Source organism: Wyeomyia smithii, chromosome 1 (assembly GCF_029784165.1).
Source record: "Wyeomyia smithii strain HCP4-BCI-WySm-NY-G18 chromosome 1, ASM2978416v1, whole genome shotgun sequence".
NCBI lineage: Eukaryota > Metazoa > Arthropoda > Insecta > Diptera > Culicidae > Wyeomyia > Wyeomyia smithii.
Genome location: NC_073694.1, coordinates 164,022,329 through 164,041,058, shown reverse-complemented (window position 1 = coordinate 164,041,058; position 18,730 = coordinate 164,022,329). Strand labels below are relative to the sequence as shown.

At 37.1% G+C, this 18,730-nt stretch overlaps 1 protein-coding gene across 2 annotated transcripts in view; it reads right to left on the bottom strand.

Moving 5' to 3' along the window:
- Positions 1-17,757, bottom strand: part of LOC129731795 (5-hydroxytryptamine receptor 1-like) — a 184,888-nt gene extending 167,131 nt beyond the window's left edge. For both annotated transcript variants that reach the window (XM_055692108.1, XM_055692117.1), the window contains exon 1: positions 16,502-17,757. The gene's annotated coding sequence lies outside the window, so the exon portion shown is untranslated. The remainder of the gene's footprint in view (positions 1-16,501) is intronic.
- Between the last annotated feature and the right edge of the window lie 973 nt (positions 17,758-18,730).

The following is an 18,730-nucleotide window of genomic DNA, read 5'->3' as shown; positions in this document are numbered from 1 at the left end:
CTTGTGATATCGTCCGGGTGTTTGCTGTATTCCACATTTTAATGATTAGCATTAATACTATTGAGAGTAAGGGACATGATTATTAAATTTCGTGCTTGTGTGTACGTCAGGTAGATGATAAAAATAATTAACTGAAAATTTAAGAAGCATACCTTTTGAATGCTTACGAGAGCTAACAGATGTGACTGATTAGAAAGATTAAAAAATAACGAAAAAAATGCATCCCTGTAGAATTCATGAAATGGCAAAAATTGAAAAATGCTGAAACTCAGCACAACCACAAATTATGATAATGTACCAAAGTGCGGAGAAACCTTTAAAATGAAGTTATCCCTCTAGTACCCAATGCCATTGGCGAATCCTTCGCTTAAAAAAAAATCGATTGTATGTTTTTTTATGTCAGGGTAAAAAATGTTCTACGCCTCGCGTTCGAATAAAGATGTGAGCAGCAGGTAAACTGACTACTCGCCAGGGGATTGCTAAAACATCGCCCCAAGACCACCCGAAAACATTAACTTCTGGGAAGGTTGCCTGTTACTGAAGTGTCTCTTTTTTTGTGGAGCTTATTACGCATCCAAAACGTGTAAATTATGTCGGAGGTAGCAAAATGGTCTGCGTTATCTCGATATGAGATTATAACCGATCGCTAGTGCTATCGGGAAACACATTTACATAACAATATTTTAAGGTAGGGGTACGAAAGCCGCACCCCGAGAACAGTTCTATGACTGTCATGGGATGATCATTTCGGCCGTAGCGAGCAGCGAATTGCACCGACGACTGAAGTGCGAGCCCGGGCTTCGTCACGAACCGAATGGATCGACAGCACAAGTGCGCATTCCGTGCAGCAAGAGTGCAAGAGTCCCTCGACAAAAAAAAACACTGAATTCAATCGGAATAAATTAAATCTGAATAAAACATGGAATTGCAAAACACGAGTCTTCAATGCTGCGAAACGTTGCCTTTAGTGTAGTTGATTTCATAACTTGATTGTTACGAATTGAAAAATATTTCTGATGTGTGTCGTATTATTAGAAACAGAATACTATTTTAAGCTCAGCGTATCTATATTGGGCGAAAAAGGGTTCAATAACGAATGTGTCCTAGCTATAAAGTAACCTTTATTAAGGTCGCCAAAAATCACTACATTAACATCAAACTAGTAGCAACTTTGACGGGACAAGCATTAATGCGACTGCAATCCCAGTCAGTGCGTGGTGAAAATTCGGTAACGAACTATTGCCACATTTGAAATCGCTATCCGGGGAGATTCGCCATCACTAGGAAAACAATTGCGTACAGCATGAGCCACAACCACCGAAACTCACCAATGTTGAATTGCCCGGTTTGACACGCAACGGTGGTTCCGAATTGCGCTTGAATGATACCCGCCCTGGGGGGGCTTAGGGTCGGAATAATATTAATTTCCGAAAAAGGGAGATTCAGAAAATTGTCCGAAAATTGGAGCGCCGGTGCGTAATAAAATTGTTGTGCAGCAAAAAGGTCGTTAGGAGAAAATTATTACCCGTAGGATATTGTGTCTAATGTTGGGAAGATTGCATAGGTTTCAGGTTTGGCTACATTGCCCCAGAACAATTGATTGCAGCGATTTGAAAAAATAATTAACTGACGCTTCCAGTTCCAGCCGATTGAACTTTCATGCAATTAGTGTTGAACTGTCAAACTCACGATGATGAGCACAAAAAAACGCAAGCACTTGTTTGTATTCGATTACCATCGTTTGCAATAAATACTTAATTATATTTGCTCAAACCGCCGTTGCATCGGTTGCAGTATATAATTAGTACCTCGGAATCAACCCATCGGATGCAACAGAACGCTGCTCTCATTATGGATAAACATTGCTGCATTCAGACTCGGTGCATCGATGTTTGTTCGCCATCAACATCGACGCGTTTTGACAACGTACACGAAACTAACAACAGCGAAAAGCGCATTTCCTGAGAATTTGCAGTGCGTCTGCGGCTGCACCCGTTCAAATGCATACAAAAAGTGCTAGGAATGGCTATTGTTGTTGTTGTTGTTTAGTTGACGTATTTAGCAGCGGAGTCGATTGAACGAAGCGGCGTTGGTGGGCAAATGGATGGGTTGGAGCTGGTGATGCAGCTGCTACTGAATAAATGGGTGGCTGAGGCACCCGTGTGTGCATTCACGTGTATTTTTTACCCACGGAAACACCAAACAGGTAATCATCATTATCCGGGGTAAGCGGGAATCGTAGTGGTTTACTGGGCATTCAGGTGGACGATAGTGAACTCACAGAATGAAGTTCTATGTTGAATCGGTTTTGGCGAATTTTTTTTTGTTAGGGGAATAGAATTACGTTGTCCAGTGGTGTGAAATTTTGTAACAATTTTTGTCGAGATTACTGGAATTTTGTTTGAGCTGTGTATACTTCAACGAATTAATTAAATGAAAATCAGATTAAAACGTAGATTTATTCGAAAATGGTTTGATTGAGATACGTAGAACAAAATTAATTGGTGCTCATATTTTATTTTTTTCTTCTAGAAAATAAAAAGTGGTAGTGTGCATCTTTTCGCGAAATAGGTTATTGACGAAAAATAAGTATCTATGATTTCAATTAAATTGTGTCAATCTCTACTAAAATTTTGTCCATGTAATAGAATTTATATAGAAAAAATATACACTGAAAAAAAAGTTATTTTGATATTTTGATATTTTTCAATGACAACCATAATAAATTAAAATCATTCTGAAACTTTTAAAAATAGTCGCAAGATGCATTTTCTTTTGAGTTCGTGGAAAAACAATATTTTTTGAAAAATCTCGGAAAAGACTACACTTATATCCTCACTTAGACCTTTTTTGATTTAAATTATGTCAGAAGCCGTTATTTGCAATCAAAACGTATAATTTGCATTCAAAGCTATGCATCCCTAATATGTATAAAAATTTGTTGTTCCAAAAATATCAAAAATAATTTTTACTCCATCTTACGCCATTTTCTAAAACTTTCTAAATGATTCTAAATATTTTATGGTTAAAATTGGAAAAAATCTAAAAGTGCCATTCTTTCTAAATTTCGGTCGACATTTTTAGCTTTGGCACAACCATAATTTGTCTCTTTTCTTAAATCCCAATGGTGTCAGTCTAAAACAACACAAAATTGCATTTACGAATTTGAAATCCTAAATTTCGAAACTTACGTTTAAACTCGTAATAATTTAAAATGCTCAAACTGTGTCTCTGGCACAAAATCTTGGTTGCGTACATCGTCAGATGTACCTGAGCCTTGCTTCGTTACATCAACCATCAATCCAATTTCATTCTCAAATGCAGTTTGAATTTTTGTTTTTCGAATTGAAACACTATCTTTTTCGTGTGGCTTTCTAGCTTGCCAACACCCTTTATCCTCTCGGTAGGCGTCATGTAAGAGACATTCCATAAACCTGAGAAAAATTAACAATCGATATAGAAAAGAGTCGGTTTAGTATAAATAACTACCGAATATAAGCATGCAGAGAAGATGAACCATTTGTAATTTTTTTAAATTGTTCACGTGCTTCTATAAGAGCTGAGTATGATGGGTAAAATTGTGGGACATTGCACAATTTGTTATTTCTTCTCATATTATTCCACAAACTCTTAGAAAAAACGCTCTCCACACGAAAGTTTAATACTTCCACATGAGAAAGTTTTCTAGCAGGGTTTACAGCTGACAAACCTGTTGTCTTCCAAGCATTATTTATGCGTTTCGAGCGCGTTGGTATCGATTGCATAACTTCCGTAAGAAGTTTACCTGCATCTTCTTTGCCTTTAACTTCGAACAACCATTTAAGCAGCGAACAAAAGTAACCACTCGTCTCCTTTTGCTACGTATAATAACTGATGAATATTTTCTTCCGAATGACCTAGGAAACACGCACTTCTTTTAGCTGTTCAATATGCCGTTTAGCCGCCTGCCATTTTGTTAGTAACTTCACACAAAATACGCGAATAAATTGATAAACTTTTCTAGCTCAAAATTGTTACTCACGTGCTCCACAACACACCTTTCCTTTTTTGCTATTACTAGATTCATTATTCCAAACACTGAATAGTTCCCAATTTTAAACAATAGTCCACACAGTATTCAGTTCAAACCAATTGATGATTATGAATGCGATGAAATTTTTAATGTTTATGTACCTAGTTTCGACGCATACGATATCATCCCAGATGGTCTCGAGGTACGATGCTGACCTAACAAGCCAGTAGGTTCGAGTCTCGGCTCGGGAGAGACTGTTAGTGTCAGTAGGATCGTAGCGCTAGCCCCGCAATTGTCCTGTACACTAAACAGTTGACTGCGAAGCCTGTGTTTAAGAAACAAAAAGTCAAGTTCCGAATCGGAATGTAACACCAAGGCTTTTCTTCGCTTTGATGCCACATGTATAGTGTTATCTGTGTTTCGAAGATTTCCAGGATAAATCGATTACACAGAATCTGTGAGTATGGAATTCTAGCAAAACGGTAAATTAACAGGTTTTTTCGAGTTTTAAATCTATTTGCTTTGACCGTTGTGATACAGCACATTCAGATTTCGGGTTACTGCGGTTTAACATAAAATTTGTCATTTATTTTAGGCTCTCTCAGAACAAAATTATTTATGGCAACCCTGATCGTGCTCACAACGGACAACTGCTTAAGGTTACAGTACAGGTTTCGCGTGTAATACACAGCTAGCTGGCATCTCTATCTTATTTGCGGCATCTCTATCTTATTTGCTTTGCTCCGTTAGGAGCTAACATCACTGCGGATCCGCAATTTGCGGGCCCCATTGACAGATGCTATGTTATGCGTATGAAAAGTGGCGGTGATATGCTATCTCGTTTACACACACGCTGAGATGTTAGTCCTCGAAACATGGCGGGATGCCAGCTAGCTAGTGATACACTGTAGAAAGATAACCATGTTTGATGTACGTAAAAAGTTAACAATGCGTACAATTGACGCATAACTTCTAAAGAATAGAACAGGCAAGTTTGATTTATAAATTAAAACAAGTAACCATTACGGCATTGAAAATTGTCAAGCCATGTTGAAACACAGATTTCGAACTCTGAATGGTCTTTTAATGCATGCTTTCCCTAGCACGGTCGACTGAACTATATAGCTAGTAACCCAGGCATGATCCAATGATTTGTGTGGTTTAGTACAGGCTCTAGATTCAAGAATAGACCAAACGGAATAGCCCATTGGATTTTAATCAGGAGAGTGTGAAGATTATTCATCTTTAGTTAAATATCTCGGAAAAAGTCTGCTGCAGAGTTCCAGTATTTTTTTCGCTCTATACGATGGAGCCCAATCTTGTTGTAATGTTCATTCAGTTTTACTGAAATGTACACGTGCCCAAGGTGCCATTGTGTCGGTAAAAAGCTTTTGATAAACAAATAGATTGCTTTTTACACCCTTTTCAATAAATATTAAGGAGGCTTTACCGGTAACCGTAATTCCCGCCCAAACCATCACCGAAACTGGATGATGTGATCGAACTACGTTCATACGCTTAAAAGAGCCTTTAGGCAAAAGCTGACGGTCATTTTGGTGGTTATGAAATCGCTCCACAGTGAAAATTTTCTAATCGGTGAATAAAATTGAGCGATGGCGTCCATCGATGAATTCTTTCAACAGAATCTTCTATTTTCGTTACCGATTTTCTTTCAACCTGTCAATTAGGTGATGATTTTTTGAAAATTTGTAACAACGTAATCCTAAATCTTTGTAAAGAATAGTTCGTACAGATTTCGGGTCAATTTTTAATGATTTTGCCACTTTTCGAATTGAATTATTGAATTATTGAATAATTATCCAGTTCCCAGGGGACCTAGCGGTTCTTTTCTTCCTCTTCCTGAACGGTCCTTTGAATTTCCCAGCAGATTATATCGTCGGTTTCGTGCAACGCTGGCACAATTCAAAATTTTGCATTTTTGAGTTTTTGATGGCAAACGATGCCAAATATTGTTAAATTTCTTCCCACGAAACCCCGTTTCAAAATTCCCAAAAAACTCAGAGCTATGAATAGGAGTGCTTTAGCTGCACAAATCGAAGTTTCTCTATAAAGTTAGTAAAAATAGAGTTTTAACTTGTACAACGTGTTCATAACATGTGCATAATAGACCTAAAAGTGTTAGATAAGGATTGGAAGTCTTAAACTTTTTCTTTCTTGAAAATTGAAAAAATAAATTTTCGGCGTGAATTTTCAAACGCGTTTGTCTCGAAACTATGATTTTTTAGTTGTGCCAGTGTTGCTCGAAAACGACAATAACGTTTTATAGCGTCTCTAATGGTTTGTATAGACATTTTTAACATACTAGCGATACTTACTGGACGCTTTCCTTGTTTATACAACTCGATCACCGCACTGCGAAATGGACTTGACTTCATTATGCCACTCAATGCACACTGTTTCAAAGGGGATTTCGTGGTTTTGTTTACACATAGCCAAGGTTAAAAATTGCATAGGTAAGCTCATTTCAACATCTGTCAAATCTTAGTCATACACTGAAACAAAAAAACACGGATGATCATTCCTCACCCTGTACAGAAAATGACAAAATGGGCTGCGTGCACTGTCCGCCATTACCGCTCGTGGAAAGCTGATTTATCGAAAAGTGGCCGAAAACGTGTCCAGTACGTCCGGAAATTGACAAGCAAATCAAGGAACTGTTGGATCGTAGAAGCTCAGCGTCTGCGTCAGCACGTTCCCTAGCACGGTCGACAGAATTTCATACCAAATTAACCAAGAATTTACTCTTTGGGCTATATAGGAGCCGGCTTCTGCTCAAACCAATCATTTTACCACAGACTAACAGACGCAACACTGGAACCTAGCTCCATCGCCACAAAAAATGATCATTTCAAATTTCCAATCGAATAGCAATCATCGCGCGATAACTCCGTTTGGGGCGCTGTCATGCAATCTCATACATATTTTGTAGTTCCCAATGTGACACATGCACGCACGCTAGCGCTGATGTCGGTATACAAGACTCAGCGCGAACACGGCAGCAGATGGTGCTAGTGTTACTATCGTAAACTACTGGTATCATCCTGAACGAAGATTTTATTCAAAATTTGTTCGAAGTGTTATGTCTGTTAGTCTGTGATTTTCCTATGGATGTCCACTAGGACGGTCCTAACTAAGTAGCAGTGAATAGGAGTGACAGCCTTTGTGTGGTAGTGGAAGCATCAGCTGTAAAAACATTGGCCGGTACTTGCTCCAGTGAGAAGCTCTGCCATATTTTGACAGTACAGAATCGTATGTGGGATACTGGCAATCATAACCATTTGCTTGGCAAAATTTAGGAATTTTCTGGAATTCTTATATGCGACAAAATCATGTATACTGTAAAAAAAATCGACAAAATATTAAATTCAAACAAGTATCAATATTTAGCTAACATTGTGTAGTTTTCTTGAAAATCACATTTTTTAAAAATGAGTATTTTGAGATATTTAATCTATCTCTCTCTTAATGTATTTTTGCTTTGAAGTTTTTTTTTGTCTCACAGTATTTATATACGTTTTTCAGGACGGACAAAATTACTACCAACAATCTAATCGACAAAATATTAGATTCAAACAAGTATCAATATTTAGCTAACATTGTGTAGTTTTCTTAAAAATCACATTTTTTTTTAAATGAGTATTTTGAGATATTTAATCCATCTATCTCTTAATGTATTTTTGCTTTGAAGTTTTTTTTGTCTCACAGTATGTATATACGTTTTTCAGGACGGACAAAATTACTACCAACAATCTAACTTGTATACTGGTAATTTGATGATGACGGCAAGGTTTTTTTCAGTACCCTTGTATGGTCCTGCCATTTTATTTTCAATATCCTTGCACGGTGCGGCCATCAAATTTTCAATATCTTTATATGGTACTGCCATCTAGTTTTCATTTTCATTTGGCGGATTATGCACGACAAATCGATTTTACTAATAATCAATTTTATGCGCATTCAAGTAATCAGAAAAAACTGGAAGTCAGGTATCTTGTTCTAATCATCTTTGGAAAAACCCAACTTCTCCGAAGGTCTGTTGCCAGTTGAGGAAAAGAAAAACAAAATCGTTGTCTTGCCTGCAATGGTACACCGTAAGGGCATCTTCAGCGGTGGTCCAAATCGTTGTTTTGTTCTATTTTTTTGGAACAAACTCAAATTCACTGGTACACCAGTGGTGTAAATTTTGTTTTATACCAGATCTAAATTGAAAAAAATTGAAACTGGTATACGTTTTGGTCTATTTTTGTCACTTTTTGGAACAAGAAATAGATCGTTCCAAAACCCTTTGTACGCTACCAATAGGTGGGTAAAATGTCATACCTCATTTTTAGCTATTTCCATATAAGCGTTTTGCAAGTGTATGGGAATAAACAAAACAAAGATATTTCATGACAACTCACAATTCGTTTTTGTGGCTTTTCTGAAGAAAAAAATGAACAGGTTTGTCGTTTTTGGCTTCAAGGAAACTGACCAGCAAAAGTGGGAATTGGAGACCATAACCGTAGGTTCAACTACTTGGTTTGCAACCATCAGCCACCAGGATGACAAATATGGTGGCTTTTCGTTATTCGCCTGAATTGTAGTGGGACTAGAGAAGACCTCAAGAGGCCAGAGAAATGTTCCTCAAAGACACTGAACTGAAAACGTTCAAAATGCAGGCTTGTTTCAATATCCCCAAAACCAAACCCAAGTTTGAAGAACTGCAAGATTTTGAAAGATTGATGAGACGAAAACGGAAGATGAACATCTACGCAATCAAATATTTTGCGCTACCCTCCAGAGCCCTACTAGTTGCAGAAATTTTTCGATCATACCAATCCATCCTACGAAATGTCACTGACGCTTGGGTCAAACCGTCAAATATATAACTGATAACATGGGGTATTGAATTGTTGACAGTGTGACAGATGTGAGCGGTTTAAAACAACAAGATATACAACACCGGTGCGGAGTTGGTCTATAATAGCTGGTTCTATTCAGGTTTCGCTGGTGTAAATCTAGTATAAAGTTTTTCCAAAAATAGACCACCGCTGAAGATGCCCTAAGCAGCTGGATAAACATTCTGTTAAACACCAGGGGGGATTCACTGCTGTCAAATTTCATATATGTGTGTGTTATCGCAGATCAACTCTGGTCCATGACGTTTGTTGGTCCATGACGTTTGTTGGTCCATGACGTTTGTTGGTCCATGACGTTTGTAACTATGAACAATAATGGGGGAAAAATGTGAATAGCTAAACAACATTCATGAAAGTTTTCCGCGGTTTCTCGAGTTTCGATGGAAAACATTCCAATTCTATAATATTTCACATCGGTCAATTTCATGACCAAAAGGAACAAAAACCAAAACAAACACCATGTTGCCGAATATGTTGGTTACACGATTTTTGACAGATAGATCCCCCCTGTTAAACACCCACTGAACGTTTCAAATTCTCAACGGTGCTTTTTACCCCACGTACCCCTACATGCTATTCGTGACCAGCAATCGAGAGAAACCGCTGAGCGCCGAGTGGCAAAAAATCGAAACAACGAGATGCGATGATTAAACAGCTTGTGGGAAGTAAAAACAACTTTACCCGGCTACATACGTTTTCCAGTGCGCGCAAATGAGATGTCACTTATCTCGAAAAGCGAACGCACAAATAATGTGTAGAAATAAATGAAAAATAAAGCTACAATAAATCCCGATAACATATTTTACTTTGCGACTTCTTCACTGTCGGTGGTAAGATTAGCCGTCGAATATTTTTTAATGGGTATGTGGTCTAATGTTAACACATCGCAAATTTGAAACAATAACTTGTACTTATCTAATTGAATTCATCAAATTCGTTGCATATTAGCGAGACTCCACAACCTGCAGCAACTACTCACACAAAATACTCCGGTTTTAGTACAAAAAATTGGTAAAATGCACTCTAGTTGCAGAGTTTTACTAGCAGACAATTCACACGTGCACACGTGCCGTTCGCGGGGCATACCTTAACTACTACATAGGCTGAAAAGTCTTTGGCCTGACACAGAGATGACGTTGCGAATAAAAAATCTTAGGGATTGCCAACCACCAACCTTAAGGGGTTATATACCTTTTTAGTTTTCAAAAAACCGAAAAAAAATTTTATTGCATTATCTTCATGTTGTATTTGAAGATAATGCAATAAAATTACAACATCTTGAGAACATTTTCACAAATTTTCATAAAGATCTGAGCAATAGAAAGAAAGTTAGAGTGATTTGCAGCGCGCCTCGCCACAGCTGCATAAGTTAAACTTGAAACATTGCACGCGATTATCTCGAAATAGTGTTTTCCGAAAAACGACTTTGCCGTGATCCTGATTGCGGGAGAACTATTGAACCGATTTCCTTCATCTTTTTTTTTTAAATTTTCGTTTTTTTTAATTTCGCCGGTACTTGAACGATCGCTTTTTAAAACATACAGTGGGGAAACAGTAGTAGATGCTGATTTCACACTAGAACAACAAGCATGTATGTTGGTTTAATGCGGTTCTACTTATTCGCTTTATTTTCGGAAATCGCAGGACCTACATTTATGAATCGGCATCAAGTTTTTTTTACGAATTGAAGCAAACTTCTACAAACCTGCTCTCGAAATATAGTTCAGAATTATACAGGAAAAAAATATAGCTATTGATGAAAGTTGTCAATTCAATTCTATTTCAAATGCATTATCTGAAAATGAAGGCTCTCCACGATCTTTGATGATTTTGGATTTTCAGAGTGTAGGTGAGAACATTATTTTTTTCGAAGGCCTAGGCTGTATGAAAAAATCCGAAATAATGACTTTTTAAATCTTGCTGCGATAACGAGAAGTGGAATAACATGGATACTCTGTTTGCACTTAGTCTTAAATTAGAAAGCAATATTTATATCTTACATGAGCATATTGTATCATTCATAGAGATAAGTGACTTTTCACCTGCGCACACTAGTAAACGTGTAGAGCCATGTAGAGTTACTTCAACACTTTTTCTTTATTTTGCCGATTACGTTCATCAGCTACTTTAGATTCCTGGTGACAAATTTAAAGCATGAAATAAGTGTTCAACTGAAAATATTTCCAGCTGTTCAAAACGTAGCATTGCAAAAAACTAGCGATTTATTTGTGTTTTTCTCAACGGGTGGCACTGACACATTCGTACGGAAATAGGTCTATACATCTTTGGTAAAGCTTTTTAAAATATCTGCATCGCTAATTGTTTTACATTGGCACACTGTAGGATCAGATTTTACTACAATGCTTGGCTCCCGAAAGCTGTAAATGTTTCTTACTCTTCGCAAATCTAGGTTCAACGTACAATTTAGTATACATTTTATAAGAAGTGAGCACGGAAAAAGTGTTGAAGCAGCTCTACATGGCTATACACGTTTACTAGTGTGCGCAGCTGAAAAGTCACTTATCTCTATGAATGATACAATATGCTCATGTAAGATATAAATTTTGCATATTGTATCATTCATTAATTTAAGACTAAGTGCAAACAGAGTATCCATTAGGGTGGGGAAAAATGATCGATTTTCCAGAACTAAGTTTTTTTGGTTTCTTTTGGGGTCCCATACAACCCCAAACTTACTTGAAGTCGATTGGGTCTGTCTCCGCTTGGCGCATTGCATTTTAAATTTGTATGAAAATTCATAAGGGAAAACCTACTTTTTTGCATTTACCTTTCTAGAAAGCTCAATAATGCTCTAATAATGCACTACATTATGTTAAAGTATAGTATTTTAGATGCCTAACAACTTCGCAAAAGACTTTGAAGAGCGAGAATGTCCCTAAGAAGAGCCATAGCTGTTCAAAGTCGAGTATGTCGATTTAAATGCAAAAAATCTTGTTTTCTGCCAACATTACCGATGTACCGGCGTCAGTTGGATTCCCATCAGAAGTAACCTGTCGTAACGAGTTTATACACTCAGCTGGACCAAGCAAACAAATTAAGGTCAATATTCTAGGCGTAAATAGAATGTACAACGTGTTTCAGAGGTTACTTCTGATGGAAATCTGACTAACGCCGGTACACTGGAAGTGTTGGCAGAAAAAATGATTTGCAACATAAATTTCGACATACTCAACTTTGAATAGCTCTAGTATTTTTTGGCACACCCTAGCTCTTTAGTATCTTCGGCCAAGTTGTTAGGCATCAAAAAACCTACCATATGCAGTCATGAAACCTATGGTTTGAGCCATTTTGAGCTCTTTAGAATGGAAAATGCCAAAAAGTTGGTTTTTCCATACAAATCTCCATATAAATTTAAAATGCAATGCGCCAAGCGGAGACAAAACCAATCGACTTCCAATAAATTCAGGATTGTTTGGGGCCCCAAATAGAACAAAAAAAACTTGGTTCTGGCTTTCTGCTATCAAATTTCGTTTTTTCCATATAACGATTCCCCACCCTAGTAACCATGTTATTCCACTTCTCGATATCGCAGCAAAATTTAGAAAGTCTTTATTTCGGATTTTTCATAAAGCCTAGGCCTTCGAAAAGAATAATGTTCTCGCCTACACTCTGAAAATCTAAAATTCTCAAAGATCATAGATAACTTTTATTCTCAGATAATGCATTTGAGATAGAATTAATAATCATCAATAGCTATATTTTTGCCCTGTATAATTCTAAACTATATTTCGAGAGCAGGTTTGTAGAAGTTTGCTTCAATTCGTGAAAAAAACTTGATGCTGATTCATAAATCTAGGTCCTGCGATTTCTGAAAATAAAGCGAATAAGTAGAACCACATTAAACTAACATACATGTTTGCTGTTCTAGTGTGAAATCAGCATCATTGTTATCTGTTACTGTTTCCCCACGTTCGATTATCTCAAAAAAAAAATTCAATTACTTCAAGCCAGCATTTAAAAATTGGTTTGTGATCGAAAAAATAAGACTCATGTACTCCAGTGGTAACATTCATATTATTTGCAAAAACCACGTCAAGCTTTAATTCAATGATCTTCTTTGGTTAACTCTTTGAAAACTATCTTTCAAATTCATTTCATTCATTATCGAAATTGGACTTATGATGGTATACGATTTGTAAGTGACTGGTTATATATGTATAAAGTAATAGTTAGTATAACAAAGGTTTCTGCACCACTAGGTGGATTAATTTAGGTTTTTTTGTTCAATTTTGATATACTACACATATAAACAACATATTTACAAATACTAACGTACATAAACACATACACATGTATATAGGCAATGTTCATTTAGACGCACTGAGTCGATTGGTATACGACACTTGGCCCTCAACAGATTCATTTTGTGTTTAAAGCTAAATATCCTATGTTAAAAAATACTCTATGATCAATATCTCAAAATCTAAGCCAATAATCAAAAATCCACTCGGTAGCATTCTGGGGGAGCACAGTAGCTTTCATTTGCATATAAAATCATCAAAATCGGATATTGCGTTCCATAAGAAAGGTGCGTTAGTATTTTGCGTCACATACATACAGACAACATACATACACACACACATACGCACACACATACACACGAACAGACATTGATCAGTTCGTCGAACTAAGTCGAATGGTATATACCATTTGGCCCTCTGGTCTTCGGATCTATTTTGCGTTTTTCGACCGATTTTATAACCTTTGTTTAGTATAACAAAGGTAATAGTATAACAAAGGTAAAACAAATCTTTAATCGGAAAAAAACTGAGTTCAAAACGATGATTCTACGAAAACGGTTTTGGCATGGTTTTAGCATGGTTTAAGCATGGTTTTAATTTACAAAGCAGAATAATATCGAGTATGTCTTAGCATTATTGCTAATGCCTTGATATCTAAAAGTGGCAGTCAAATTTTGCCCTAAGTTGGGTAAAAAAGTCTCAGGAATCGACTGGTTGGTGTCTGATCCACGTAAAATGTCGGCAACATATAAATTTAGCACCAATTCCCCTATTTGGGCGAAATCGACATATTGTTGACATTCTACGTAGATCAGACACCTACCAATCGATTTCTGAGACTTTTTTACTCAATATAAGATATAATTTGACTACCACTTTTAGATACTAGCGCATTACTATTAATGCTTAGACATACTCAATATCATTCTGCTTTGTAAAATATACTAAAACCGTGCCAAACCGTTTTCGTAGAATCACCGTTTTGAACTCAGTTTTTGTCCGATTTAAGATCTGTTTTGGGTAAGAAGATGCTGGACAAACTCTTAGAATTTTGATATTTGGTCTTAAAACAAAATGGCGTCGAAAAATCATAGAAAATTTCCTATTCCTCGAAAATTCAAAATGGCGCCATTGTTGCCCCTTAAGTTAAAATATGTTTAAACTCGGGGAAATTTATTTTTGCATTAAACTTCACCAAAATTCATACATAGAAGCCAAGGCAAAAAAATTGTTGCACTGTGTAATCAGAAAAAACTGGAAGTCTGGTATCTTGTTCTAGTCATCTTTGGAAAAACCCAACTTCCCCGAAGGTCTGTAGCCAGTTGAGGAAAAGAAAAACAAAATCGTTGTCTTGCCTGCAATGGCCTGCATCAAATTCGTTGCATATTAAAGAGGCTTCACAGCCTGCAGCAACTACTCATACGGAATACTCCGGTTTTAGTACAAATAATTGGTAAAATGCACTAAAGTTGCAAAGTTTTACTAGCAGACAATTCACACTTGCACAACGTTAGCCGTTCTCGGGGCACACCTTAACTACTACATAGGCTGAAAAGTCTTTGGCCTGACACAGAGATGGCGTTGCGAATAAAAAATCTAAGGAATTGGCCGGTTTCACCAACCTTAACTAGAATGGTGATAACATATCATGACACAGTTGTTTAAATCCAATAAGATTTTAATGCGTACACGACTAAAACCGAACACCATAAGCAATATAACAGTTTTTAATGACATAATATTCATCGACTTGAATGCCGTAATTAAGTGCTCTTTCACCAAGACAACGCTCCCGTTTAATCTGAACGCGATATAACCGATATAATAAAGGTATTGCGCTACAATCTCTGTATTTATCTCTGTAGCTCTGAGTTCGTCGCCTCGCTGGTAAGCAATTCCACTCGAATGATGAGGTAAAGTTGGAAACAGAAGATTATTTCGAAGAACTAGACGCGAAGTGCTACAAAACTGGCATTAAAATCTTAGAGAACCGCTACTGAAACGTTATAAAAATTTGACTATTTGACTATAGTTTTTCATCAGCAGGTCCAAAATTTCTTAGATTGTGTAGTACTGAAAACATTCATGCAATGTTTGTTTTCCTGCAATCATTTTTTCTGTTTTCGGACGGAGAGCAATCTGTGTCATGTTTTCATGGTCAACATTTTTAGTTTATAGAAAGTAAACGAAAAATATTTGTTTGCTCTCAGTGCACGCTCTGTCTTTACAAAAATTGACTGTAAATGATAGTGAAATATCTGTTATTTGCAGTTGACTGAACTTTTAAGGAAAATACTGAATTGTTATCAAAATGTATTAACAATTCTCAAAAAGATAACACGATATTTGATCGCCTGAAAGGTTAGGTGAAAGAAAACTCCAGGCCTCATATTTCTTCTGGGAACCGTACATGACGTATAAACAAATTTAAGATGCAAAAAGTTCATTTTTGGAACATTATTGCTCATATTTTTTAACAGCTGGACGGATTTTCTCTTTTAGTGAGAAACCACTTTTACCTTTTATTATCAACTCTATAACCATTTCCTGCGGTAAGAAATACATATACCCAGTTTTACAGAGAACGAATCAGGCGTTATCACAGCCTGATATTAAACCTGTTCGCGTAAATATACATGAAGGTAGATATACGTGAGAATGTGTGTTCCACCATGAAAATATAAAATACGTGCTTCATCGTGCCCTTTTCCATTTTGAGGCAGTTATATAACGCTACTTGAGCATCGGTCGTCATGTGGTATAAGTTTGATTTAATGTATACAACTTTCACAACAGGCGCGTAATACATATTGGGAGCCACACATGTAACTCTTGCTGTCAAAAATAAACCAGACATTTCCAGACTCCGGAAGCACGATCTGGTTCGTTACTAGTTCCGGTTCTGGTCCGAATTAACAAGATCACTATCGGCTCACAACTCTAAATTATAAAATTAATTATTTAAAGATTTGAAATATATACAATTTATTCAATAACGTTGAACGGCAATTTATAGGGTCTCTCAGTAGACATGAAAGTACACATACACTAAATATTCAGTTTAGAGAGCTGAGTCAAATGGTATAAAAAAAATTCGGTCCATTGGGGCTCAATGTCGTCTTGAATGATTGCTAGGAGAATTGTTGTGAAAAATGTATTACTGAATAAGAAAATGAAATGTTTTTAAAAACTATCATAAAGCCAAGTCTAAGCAAACAAACCATTCGAGTTATGTTTTAATAGGAATCTCCAAATAAGTATATCCAAAAATTCTTGTTAAAGTATAATTGTTTGGGGTGTATACAGACCTGTTCAAATAGCTGCTCTTTTGCTATCACCAAACCGTTGCTGTCTTCCTTTACTTGCAGTTGTTGAATCAACCAACAGGAACACAAACCCATTCGGCAGTATCGTAGGTGTGAACTTATAATCTATAGCTGTTTTTTATTCTTCTAACAGTTGTGCCTCACAATTTTTGATAAATATCAAATTACATAACACCAGCGGACGAAACTCGCCCTAACAACATGAACCTTTTATTTCCACCAACCTGCTTGAGTAGATTGTTGCAATATCTTGCAATTTCGATAGAAAGTTTTCTCTACTCGGCTACTAATGCCTAATGAGCAAAACACTATTTGAACTACACAGATCACGGGCATCTACATGTATGTAGAAGGACAACCAGGTACACACCTACGCACGGTACACTAGAAAGCAAGAAAAATATTTCGTTTGAATATTGCTTTCCGGTCGACAAAAACCTTTCCCCCACGGTAAGTGCTGTAAATAATTAAACAGCACCAGAGCGCACTTTAGCTATTTTTCCGCTTTTCTAAAGGAGCGTACATCTGCTTACCGACTGCTGCACACTTGAACACATACACGCATAGTCGGATGCGGCTGCTGCTGCTGCTGTTGCTATTGCTACTGCACTAAGGGTCGGTAAAAACATTTGAACTATTTTTGCACCCACTACAACTACTACCGCTGAAAAATAGTTGGTTTTCTGTCGCGGTTTCACACTGTTTTGCAATCAATAATTTTTGCTTCTTCACTTTTGCAGCATCCTCGTGGACAACATTTCAGATCAAATTTCGCACTGTTGCTTCTCACACAACAGCAACCACTTTGCGGCTGTGATTTGCACTAGTTCCGCTTCATTACTTGCACTGGTTCTTTTCTCATTCGCATCTAATCCAGTGGTAGTAAAAAACACACGCACAGGTTCAGTTTCCCACCCGCAACTGAGACCAGAAAAAAAAACAGTACGCATAGTCGATGATGGTCGGGGAAAAGTGGCGTCCGGTGACCCCAGCACCACACACTTATACCGTATTAATGACGATTTTACGCACGGTTACATGAGAAATCACCTTTGTCTGGCGACGCGCACAAATTCTGACTGAACCGACCAGCGAGATGAAAAACGGCGAGGAAAATTCGATACATTCGGGTCGGAAAAACAGCAGACGAACCGCAGTCAGTGGGGCGATATGTAGCAGTAAGTACACGACCCAATGGCAGTAGTACTAGCGGCAGCATCAGAACTCTTTCGGCCTATTCGTGCCCTCTCCGTCTGCTCTGTGTTTTGCAGTGGGTTATGCTGGCGCAAGAACTCACTCAGCTGATACACTCAAAGTGCGGCCGAGCACACCCAGCGCGTTAGAATAATCACTCTCGCTCTTTACATCTTGTTCTCTTGGCTCTCCGCTAGACGAAGCTTTACTCTGATGACTACCGAGCGAGATGAGTGACGTGTGAGTGTAAATAAATGAAATACGTTACGAACTGCAGTATGAGGAAATGGAGCGAAAATATAGGCTGTCGAAGCAGTTAATGTTGAATGGAAAATATTTATTCCAAAATCATATGCAACTCCTTTATTCAAAATCATATGCAACTCCTTTAGCTTGAGAAATATCAAAAATAGTTAATCATTCAATGATTCATACAATAAATCGGCACATAATTGAGTAATAAAACGTATGAAAAAATTTAGAATTAAAATACGTTAATATGCATTGAATTTTCAATTTATGCTTAGGAAGTTGACATCTTCAGAAGATATATTCATAGATACTTCAGGATCTTTAGCACATGAATAAACCTGAAATACCTGTAATAACCAGAACATTTGTTTCTATCTGGAAAAGTAAAAAATATGCTGAATGTTGAAATGAGAATTCAATTTTACTTCTTGCTCATTCAAACGAAATACTTTTTTTGACGTGGGACTACTTCTTTGTTTTCATACTGGGGTACATTCTGTAAAATTGGAAATGAAACTGGTAAATGTTCCGTCAGATTTCAAACGATAATAACAGCATATCCACATGATGGAAAACAATAAACAATATGTTGTTGAATATCACTGTTATATCAATGCTCAGCGGTAAAAATTGATAACAAGTTTCAAGGACAAATTTACGCGAACAATGAACCAATCACATGCGGGGGAGCTGCGTAGCCGCAAGGTTACAGAGTCCGCTTTGTCAAGTGGATGGTCGTGGGTTCGAATCTTAGTAGAATCCCAT